This window comes from Amphibalanus amphitrite, unplaced genomic scaffold, assembly GCF_019059575.1.
Source record: "Amphibalanus amphitrite isolate SeventyFive unplaced genomic scaffold, NRLGWU_Aamphi_draft 001980F_arrow, whole genome shotgun sequence".
Lineage (NCBI taxonomy): Eukaryota > Metazoa > Arthropoda > Thecostraca > Balanomorpha > Balanidae > Amphibalanus > Amphibalanus amphitrite.
This window is the reverse complement of record NW_024883473.1, coordinates 75,102-83,781: the sequence shown is the minus strand read 5'-3', so window position 1 is coordinate 83,781 and position 8,680 is coordinate 75,102. Positions and strand designations below refer to the sequence as shown.

Sequence of the window (8,680 nt, the reverse complement as noted above, 5' to 3'; positions counted from 1 at the left end):
GGAAACCACTGGTGATTAGCTTATTTAGCGTGATTATACCAACATTGTAACAAGAATAATTGTATACCTATAAATGAACTTGCTCCAGAAAGTCAAACTCAGCTAAAAACTACGCCAACTGGCTCAGGTTTCCGTCTTTGGACACTTTAAATACACTTATTTAAGCTGTATTTCTTATTGCTTTTGTATCGCTGTTAAACAATTATCGTTATCGTTATCGTTTATCGTTTCGTTATCGCTGTTAAAAAACAATTATCGTTATCGTTTTATCGTTTTATCGCTATCGCTGTTAATTTTTTGTTTTTTTTTATCGTTTATCGTTATCGTTATCGCAAACCTTTCTTATCGTTTTATCGTTATCGCAGGTCCGAAAAATAGTTACCGCGTAAAGCACTGCTAATTACAACAAAGATGCTAAATCAATGTTTTCTAGTAAGCCGATGAGTGTAGTTTTAACCTTCCAGGCGGTGGGGGGTGGCATTTTTTGCCCCCCTTTAGTTTTTTTTCGACATATCTCGAGAACCGCTGCGCCGATCGTCACCAAACTTTCACTACCCTCCCGGGAGCAGCTAGCGCACATGGTGACCAAAATTTTTTCCAAAGGCTATGATAGGTTGGCCGCTAATGACGTCAGAGTGACGTCATTTTTGCCATTTTCGACCCAAAAAAAGGTTTCGCGGGAAGAGCTGTCAGGCCTACAGCTTTAGAGACACAGAAAAATGTTTCAGGCATAAAAGGTGTGGAATTAGAAGGGCTACAAAACTGCTATTTCGGTTTTTCGATTTTTTTTTATTTTGACCCCCAAAAATAAAAAATAGATTTTTTGAATATAATAGCCAAATAATCCAAAAAGTTTTTTGATTTCGAAAAAACCCGGAATATATGTGATAGGCCCTACCGCCTTCTATCTACATACCAAATTTGAGATAGATACCTCTTTTGTTGGCCAAGTTATAGCGAAAAAACTGTTCAAAATTGATGACGTCAAATTTTCAAACTCACTTTTTAGCAATTCTAGACCTCTTAGCGCAAAACAAAGACCACCATTAGACTCCCCTGGACGAGCTGCATCGAAGCAATACCCATTTTATGCAAAATATCAACTTTGAAATTTGACCTTTTTTGACCTGACCTCCACCAGAAAGTGACCTAAACCGTACCTGATGGTCTTATAACCAACACCATTGAGTTGGAAATGAAAAACTGGCCATAAAACATGCATCGCACAACCTTAGTAAAGTTGGGTTCATGTGGTGACCCTTGGTGACCTTTGGTGACCTGACCTGTAACCTGACCTGGTATGACCAGTGACCTCTAATAGCAAGATATGTACTAGACAACTGACGCCTTATCGCTGATTTTCGACAAAATGCGTTTTACTCGGTGTTAAAGCGCTTTCCCTAGAAGCCCCGTGAACGGTGAAACATTTTATCTTTGACCTGACCTGTGACGTCATCGGTGACTCCGAGGTCAATGAAATTTGGTTTCTATCGACAAATTTGACAGGGCTATCGAACGCTGTTTGAATTTTCCGGATCCGTCCAGTAGTTTCGGAGATATGGGGGGGGGACAAAAAAATGCCCCCTCCCCCACCGCGCGGGAGGTGGCCGGGAGTCCCGCCGCCTGCCGGGTTAATGTTATTAGTCATGATATAAGTTACGTCTATGCTATTTATTTCTCTCTCTCTCTCTCTCTCTCTCTCTCTCTCTCTCTCTCTCTCTCTCTCTCTCTCTCTCTCTCTCTCTCTCTCTCACACACACACACACACACCCTCTCTCTTTCTTTCTCTCTCTCCCGTCATTATCCAGGTTACGTATTCCTACGACAGACCGACGTAACGGCTCTGTCGTAACGCGCAGACCGCGGCCGTTGAACCTTTTTCTAGCCGTGGCCACTGCGAGGGACGCTGGCGGACAGAGCGAACGGACCGGCCCCGGCACAGCACCGCTGCCCTGCTGACAACACGTGCGGCGCGGCGGCTTGGAGCGGCCCGGCCGGCACCGTTATCTCTGCCGCTCTCGGCCGGCGTCGCCACTCGCCTTGTGGTGTTGGCCGTACTCAACGCTGGCATGACATTGCTGCGACCAGCAGAGGCCGCTGCACACACCTCATAGTCCATGCTGATGAGCGAGACCACATGTCACAGTTGACAGCGTTGCGCCAAGCTGAATATGTGTCGCCGCATCAAACTGCCACTAGAGCAAGGGAATGAGAGAGGGGATGATGGAGAGAGAGGTGAAATAGAGAGAGGAGAGAAGGAGAAAGAAAGGAAGAAAGAGAGAGAGAGAGAGAGAGAGAGAGAGAGAGAGAGAGAGAGAGAGAGAGAGAGAGAGAGAGAGCGATAGAGAGAGATGGAGAGAGAGGGATAGAGAGAGAGAGAGAGAGATAGAGAGAGAGAGAGAGAGAGAGAGAGAGAGAGAGAGAGAGAGAGAGAGAGAGAGAGAGAGAGAGAGAGAGAGAGAGAGAGAGAGAGAGAGAGAGAGAGAGAGAGAGAGAGGAGACGAAAACTCGTAGTGAAAAAAACAATTGAATAATGTTTGTGACGTCATTAACTGCAATATATACTTACATGTATTTAGCGCCTGATTGAAGGTGCTCGAGAGAGGGCGTGACACGGTTTGTCACTTGAGTGTTATCATGGTTACGAAGAAGGTGTGAAGAAAATGTAAGCAAAGGTGTGCATACACAACTCTCTCTCTCCCTCTCTCTCTCTCTCTCTCTCTCTCTCTCTCTCTCTCTCTCTCTCTCTCGAGGAGGCATTCCTTCCTCGGGAAGAGGCATACATGGCTAAGGCAAAAAATATGAACATCAAGCAACAGTGAATTGATTAATACGAGCTTAAACATTGCTAACTAAATCCTGCATTAATTTACCTACTTTGATAACGATTTTTATTCTAACAGGAACAGATTCTTGAGTAATATTTTACAGAAATACATTGTGCCGTTTCACAGGTCGATGTCAAACTCATTGTTATTGCTCCATTTCACTTCCTGCAAATAACATTAACTCAAGTTGTGTAATCGTTTTTCAGTCAGCTAGGTACTAAAAGAGAAACACCGTTTACAATGGCATACGACCGTCAGCACCATTTCTTTCGGTTCCGCGCTGATTCCTTCCGTAGCCTCCGCCCCTAATGGGATCGTGTAATACTTCACTGTCTTCGCCATTGTTCCACGTGCTTGTGAGAACATTTAACAACGCTTTTACGGTATGCTGTTATGGTCATACGCTATACACAGCTGTCAACTTTGCCTTTTAAATAGGAATTTTATCATAGCATGTTTGGTTTAGAATTGTGTCTGTCTTTTCTTTAGGAGCTCGGTAAACAGGTAGCTTTGGCATTAGGCTAACGAAAATATAATATGTACGTAATGTATGAGCATACGTTAGCGGTAAATTCCATACCTATAACCAATAAGTATTAATTGATGGATAAACATTTTTTTTTATTACAACTGTCACCAGAGCACGTCACTCAACAAATCACTAAGAATAATAAGACGCCGATACCGTTTTACTAGAAGGTAAATAAATCCTTACGTAGGTACCTAGATTTATTCAACTTCTTTCCTTTTGATTGGAGGTTAAACTATAGGACGCTAAATATATAGGACGCTAAATGAAAAAATAACAAGGTACTAAATTGCTTTTTTAAAGAATAAGATTGAAAGCGTACACACAAAAATTGTAGTGGCTCAAAGGACCAGTTTTTCACGCCATGTGACGACAGACAGTGCCAGTTGGTAGGCTAATATTAGCCGTTTTCACGACATATTATCTGGTCTATGTATCTGGCAAATGCATCACCTAAGTTGACCAAAACTGCGCTTACTCTCTTTTATAACAGATATCCTCGTATCATGAATTTATTTCAGTGTTTTAATCGAAAATAAGTTCTGATAATATTTAGAATAAAATACATAACCATCTATGCAACCAAAAATGATAACTTTTAAGAAACGCAATGAACCTAATTTCACCAAATCTGCACCACTGCACCTATTCTACACCAAATGTATACCAGAGAGCCGTCGTGAAAACGGCTATTAACCCGCGCCGTGCTGATGGCCTGAACTTTCCGCCGAGTGCTGGGGGAGGCGTTTTCACGCCCCCCGTCTAACTCGGCTCCTTGGCCACGTAGAGACACGCGGTAAGGGTCAATCAAAGGAGCGTCAAAAATTAGGAAGAAAACATATGGTCATTTTTAGGGTCAGGTCAAAGGTCAGGTCGCCAGAGGTCAACAAAGGTCAAATTTTGTCGATTTCAACAATTTTGAAACACCCAACGGCTAACTTGAGAACCAATAGAGCTACAGCGCCATGCGGAAAAGCGTATTCGATAGCTCTTTTAACGCTCTTTCGCTAACGCGTCCATAGCTTTGACCTTAGATCAACGGTTTAGCCTCCAGAGGGCAGAAACACTAAAAATAGCCCCTTTTCACGATAAAGGTTTTTCGGTAATGACTTTTCACTCCGGAAATCCACGACATTACTTTTTCCAGCATAGTGTTTCTCTCGTCGAGACGCGTCGAATGAACTATTTGTTGGCCCTGAAAGGTCATTTTGAAAATTTGACCTCAGGTCAAGGCCGTGACCTGACCGGAAAGGGTAATGTGGCGTATCAGTCGATCCGTATCGTCGAGCTGAACACATCTGACGTTTTTCACCGCTCAAGCACGTCTCTATCAAGAGTTATAGCCAAAAAAACTGCTGGTGACCGTTCATGACCTGAGATGACCTCAGGGGCACACGGAGGGGTCACAGGTGCAATTTCCGATTCAGTGTGTCATGCTTACCTATGAATCGATGTTTGAGAGCGTTTTGAACTACATTCGTCCAAAAGAGGCGCATTTCAATTTTCTCCCATTGACTTTATGATGGAGAGGTCGCAAAATTGACCTGACCTTAGGCCACAGATATCGAAAATCTGAGATACACATTTTATACATACTGTTACTAATATAAATCGCTGAAATTTTCAAAGTGATCGTTCAGTTGCTGTAGCTACAGCGAGCCTTCAAACTTTTTTTTTTAGGTGAGGTCACTTGACGTGACCGTGACCTGACCTTGAATGACCGGGGTCGAAATTTTCACAGCGTGTGCGGAGAGGATGTAAGAACAGGTGTACTAAAAACCTGAGGGGAGGGGGGGGGGGGGGCGTAAAAACGTCCCCCCCCTTCCAGCACGGCGTGGGTTAATGCGTAAAAGATAGCCATTGATATGAGAAAGCGTATTGTCCTTACAGGCCGTTTTCACGACGGAATAGCAGGCATCTATTTAATCCCCATTTGATCCTTTGGTTCCTCAGGAATTTTAGTAGTTCTTTTTAGTAGGTTCCCCAGCTTTCGAATGAATGGTGCGTTAGTTTGCTATATTTCTATTAAATATCACATCGATTTACTTTATCTAAGGATTTATCACTAATATCAACATAAAGCGTAAGCACAATTATAAAATTATGAAATTATTAAATACTAGTACAATAGTTAAAAAAAGATACTGAGTTGCCAGGCTACAAAGAATATATTCATTTATGGCGCACGACAGACATTTAGAAAGCAGCGCCCTGTTTTATTGCACGCTGCTAGCCGCTTCCATTGGGTTTTGCAGGCCGACGTCATTGGTCGTTACACGTATGATGTCACGCGACTTGTGGCCTGTCACGGCTCTTTAATGATCTCCACTAAATGAATGCAACAATGGCCTTTTAAGTTGATCTCTGTGGCCATCTGTCTATGGAGCGACCAATATGAAAGTTGGGTGAATTTACCGGGGTTACATGACTATGAGCAAGCAAATGTGTATCAGGAATGGATTTAGGTGGAGAATTGCGCTGGACCATGAGTGCTCGAACGCTCCTAATGGGGATGTTCGCGCTAAGAGTTCCGAAAAGTCTCGCCAGGTGGCAGCACGGTATGCTTTGGACACAACGCGCCGGCCGGGCGCCGGCCGGGCCGGGGATAACACTGCGGGCGGCGACGGCGGCCGACGCGCCGCGAACGGAAACTGCGTTTCATATATTTATTTCAGGTTCATCATTTTGCTAAAATGAGTAGCTACAGTTGATTTCGATATCAGGAAGACAATGACGCGTGTGAAAGGCAAACTACTACATCGTCATTGAGTGGAAGGAAAGGGAGCTGATCGAATGGTCACCAAAAGCTACGGAGTACGAAAGATACGATGTTATCACATATTTTAACTTACACAGTTGAAATTAAAAACCTTATTACATTCAGTCATATATTCACACGCATGAAACAATCGATTTGCAGCACACATTCCATGACAATAACGCATACCTACCGTCTGAAGTTGACCTCTAGCGCTCGTCACTGTCAGATAAGTCAATCACATCTCTGTGTATAGTTTGTACAGACTATTGACTTAACCCTTCATCCGGCATGCGTTCATTCTGTAATGATGGGCAACGAATCACCGGCGATTTCTGCGTGGCTCTACATGACATCCTCGTCCGTTCCCCAGGTCAATTGGCTCGGTGACTTTCAAATTATAGCAGGCCCTTCCTCGGTCACGCTTGATGGATCCACCGTCACTTTGCGCGATACTTTTAAGACAGACTGTACCTTCTACCAACACGACTGACTGATTACAATCTGATGCGAAAGGGACAATATCTCGTCGGTATTCAGTTAAAGTTGAATATTCAGCGACACAAGTGTGAAGGCTGCCTGGAAAACTTGCAACAAACGAAGTAAACTAAGCTTGGCTTGTAATGGGCACAAACTTGTAATAAAGAGATACTTAATTAACAAATCCACAATGTTCTGTTCAGTCAAGTAGCCTTCACACATGAAGCATTGCTATGACTACTCTTCTAGAGCTGATTGATAGCTTTTGAAGGAAGGAGCTGAGTGGCTGAGCCCTACCATTCACCACTTATCACCTTCAACAATTGCTTAAGGCGTGCAGTTCTCTATCACTAGAAAATATCTGACAATTTGCTGGCTCTCATTTGTGTATGATGCAACACGCTTTGCATCAGTGATACTATGACACGAAAATGTTGAACACTAGCATAGGTTGCAATGTAGATCCAAGGTGTCCCAGAAGCCAGAGCAAAAATTGACACCTTAATCAACTTCATGATTGTGGCAAAACTCCACTGCTTGACTACACAGAGCACCAACTGTTTGCTCCTCTTAACTTTCACCAAAGGAAGTGTTGCTGATGTCATTTGTAGCAGCAGTGACACTGGTAACTTCAAATCACAGGATCTGGTAGCATCCATGCTCTTGAATCTGGATCTTATCAATGCAGCATTGCACCTGTGAATAAATGAAAAATTGCATAAGACAGGGAAAGATTTTGGCAAGTCATAATGAGATACATAGGTATGTTTAGCATGCATGGATAAAAGGACATTATATACTGAAGCAATTAGCAAAACATTGCAGTTTAAGCACAGTTGAAATCTGATATGATGAACTGGATACAGTGACATCATCAAGACCCATGAACTTTACACAAAGTATTTGCAATTTTGAAATGCACTTTTATTGCAGTTACCTATACAAATATTCTAGAAGGTGAAAATTTATTTTAAAAAACAACAAAAAACTTGCCCGTATTTAGTTGCTAAAAAAGCTGAGTGATAGGTATTCTAAAATAGTGTTCACTTCAGTGTGAATCAAAACTTTGAATAAACAATTATTTACCTGATGAAATTAAGATATTATATCAATAATGAGTAGCTTTAGCTGGTGACGAGTTAAAAAACATTTTGCAAGAAAGGCTATCAGTTACTTCTGGATGATATACTGCAGTGCACAAGCTGTTCACCAACTCCTACCTGGTCTTTCAGTGGGATCCCTCTGTATGCACCTCGGAACTTCATCCGCAGGGCTGGTTCCTTCATACGCAGGTCCTCTGCCTTCCTTGATTCCTCGGACTCCATCCTGACAACTCCGCACCAGAAGCATGATTGCACTGGGCACCTGTAACACCATGTAGGATGATCAATACTTGTAACAATTCATAAATAGTAGGTAGCTTAGTGTTCTATTACATACACCTTCTGGTTGCTGGTGTCAAAATAGATTCTATTTGTCTTTTTCCATCATAACCTTTATCTGCATGCAATATCTTTGGTACCAGACAAAGTAGAACACTGCTAAAATGCTTGCAATGAATCTTGAATTTATATAATCATTCTCAGCAGCATGTATCATCTTTTACTGCCTTTCTCAAAGGGCAGGTCAATTTCCTATATTGATATGCCCATAAACTTATACAGGTAAATCACCTCATATGGGCAATACAAGATCCAGCTATGAGTTAAGTTAGACTATTTTATACTCTTAGTTATGCTCGCCATAAAAAAAAATGTCGGGAAACGTGTTACATCGATGGAATTACCGTTTGGAGTCGGTCTATCTTCGGCTTCTCGCCTCTCTTCAGCTACGTCAATTGAAGCCTTGCTAAGTCTCCTGTCCTTTGTAAACTTGCCTTTCCATGTTTGTGACACCTGCTGAATATAAATTCACAACCTATCTGAGCAAAATTCAAATCAATTGCTATCAAATTCACCGAAATTCAGTCCCCCGGACCGACACCGCACGGACTCCACACAGTGCAAAACACAGTGGCGCATTCGCCGCCACAGTTTCTGTGTCCAAAGAAGGCAGTGCTGCCACCTGGTGAGGAAATAAGCCGAA

General features: G+C 42.6%; 1 long non-coding RNA gene across 1 annotated transcript; it reads right to left on the bottom strand.

The window, feature by feature from the left end:
• Positions 1–6,076: 6,076 nt before the first annotated feature.
• Positions 6,077–8,680, bottom strand: LOC122375996. The gene is made up of 3 exons (XR_006255498.1): positions 8,382–8,680; positions 7,816–7,960; positions 6,077–7,291 (listed from the first exon to the last, which is right to left on the bottom strand). It is a non-coding gene; the product is annotated as an uncharacterized LOC122375996 (long non-coding RNA).